Source organism: Halyomorpha halys, unplaced genomic scaffold, assembly GCF_000696795.3.
Source record: "Halyomorpha halys isolate HHAL.00 unplaced genomic scaffold, Hhal_1.1 Scaffold1027.1, whole genome shotgun sequence".
In the NCBI taxonomy this organism is placed as follows: domain Eukaryota; kingdom Metazoa; phylum Arthropoda; class Insecta; order Hemiptera; family Pentatomidae; genus Halyomorpha; species Halyomorpha halys.
Window position 1 is genome coordinate 87,469 of NW_027106925.1, and position 2,421 is coordinate 89,889.

Consider the following 2,421-nt stretch of genomic DNA (forward strand, 5'->3'; position numbering starts at 1 on the left):
ATAAAATTATGAAGAAGATGGACAGGGGTGAAGTCACAAGAAAATAAAAGTGGTTAAGAACTATTTATTTGTAATAGAATAAAATACAAAAGGTAAATTAAGGTGGGATTAAAATTACATAAATTAAAGTGAAAACAAAATAATTTACGATTATAAAGTTATATAGTGTTGACCCCGCATTAATTTATCCTATTATGTCATAATAATATTTTCAGTTGTTTTTGTACCTTTTTAGTACTGATGAAGCTCTACTTAGTGGAGTGAAACGGTGGCAAATTTATAAGGACTTTTTTTTTTGTTCCTATAATTTGTTTAAACATGACAGGAAAAATCTTTAGCATTTCCCATCGAAAAATAAAGTTACTTTATATTACTTTAAAATTCAGACTAAAGTGGAGTTTTCCCACAGACTGCCTCTACGGAACTGCAACGACTGATAGTCTGGCTGGTGATCTAGAACAATCCAAGAGGCTACCCACTACCTCCCCCACCCCAACTGTCTGGTCATGTCCCCCTCTGTGCTTAGCCTTTAAAAGTTTTCTGTAATGGAGTGGAAGGGAAACGTGCGTTTTAATGGAATCCTCATGTAGTAACTAAATCAGTTAGTGAATTGAACCAGCAATGCATTGTAGACCGAATATAAATTTTTAAGCCATTAGAGAGTTGACTTACGGAAACCATATCTGGTCTGATGTATCCTTTGGCATAATGGTGTACCATTTTTCGATGATTTAAATAATTAAACTTTTAAAACCTACACACTCAGGTGTTCTTGTTGTACAGGGTTCTTGCCTATGTATTCAATGAGTCGAGAAAATAAGTATTTTATATCGTTTTCTGTCTTTGCTTTATATGGTTTTAAAGATTATTACATTCTAAACTATTTATTGTTTTCTTTTAAAAATATTCTTGATCATGAATAAATGAGTTTAAATGCATCCAAACAAAATAAAATAAGAAAAAGGATGTTTGTAGAAAAGTAGGGGAAAAACAACAACATTAAATTAGGAAAAAAAATAAGTTGGATTCGTTGTTAGCATCGTTAAAAATCTTTAAATACGAATTTTCATACAAATCAAAAATTATAAATTTTTGTTCTTTTTTTTCTACCGATGTTCGTTGTTCACAAAAACATTCATTGTTTCTCAGGATTTCATCTAAAATATTAATTAATAAGAGAGAAAAATAGTAAATTTCCAATCCAGAAAAAGTTCTGAAACGTTTTATTTGATATTTCCTATTTTATTGTTTTTGTTTACCTCGGCATGGTTTAAGTAGGTAGATTCATAGGCGAAAATTTAAAATTAAAAATTATTTTTAGATTGCTATGGAAATCTGTATTTAAGATTTTCTTTCTAGATGTTTTGGTTTCTCCCTAAGAAAATAATTTACCACACTTTAATCATTCGGTCCACATTGTTAGAATATTGATATCATATTATTTCTGAGATGGAATTCGACATTGTATTATAGATTAAAAATAATTATATTAAAAATATTCCTTTTTTTTAGTTATATGAAGTATGCCTTCAACTGAATGCCGATTCAACAGATACACATTCGCTTTTGGTTGGCTGGTTGGATTTTAGTGGACTGTATAATTGAAAATTAAAACATGACTAAATAAAAATAAACTTTTATTATCTAAGTTATAAGTGGTGTAGAAGGTGGCCGAAATAAAACATTTATGGTTAAAAGGGTTAACTAATTTAGAATAACTGGGCTATGGAAAACTGTAGATCTATTGAGGCGGTTGATGATTGTAACATACATATCGTTAACTATATTGAACTAGGTGGACTTACTCCATGCTTCCCTTCTTCTCTCTGCATTCCTATGCCTCATTCTCCTCTGCTTCGAGGAACAACTCTTGGTAGATTTTTGGAGTGAACAAAGAAGAATTGCTTGTGGCAGAAAAACAAGATGGCTCTCTCATCCTGGATTGCTTTTTCTCACCACAGAGAGCGCTGGAGGAGGTTAATTTTGGCTGTTGGCCACATGGGGCGCTACTAATGCCTACATATTGCTGCCTCTCCATCCAACTTTCGGTTAACTTAGGTTACCCGGAACATTAGTGTTTGATTAAATTTAATTTATAATTTTTCTATACATTCTTATAATTGAAACCATATCATTTACCAGTCTGTTAATACATTTTATTCAATTTAATAATTAACTATTTAGAATGTTATTGACAATTTTTAATTAAATAAATATTATTGGAGTAAGATAGTCCGTGGCAGTTAATAAAGGTTTCAAAATTGTGACAAAAACTTTTCATTGTTAACCAAAGTTTCGCCCCACTTTACAAGACTTTATCAGGGCTGACAAGAGTAACGTTCTAATGTCAGCTGAGAAACTTGCCTACTGAAACGTTGTTTAACAATGAATAGTTTTTAGTTACTATTTGGAAACCTTTAT

The 2,421-nt window shown here is 30.9% G+C and overlaps 1 protein-coding gene across 1 annotated transcript in view; it reads right to left on the reverse strand.

Moving 5' to 3' along the window:
- The window catches only part of LOC136795260 (43 kDa receptor-associated protein of the synapse homolog), a gene marked incomplete at both ends in the record, with an annotated part of 80,961 nt that overhangs the window by 60,252 nt on the left and 18,288 nt on the right, over positions 1-2,421 (reverse strand). The gene's annotated exons all lie outside the window — the stretch shown is intronic.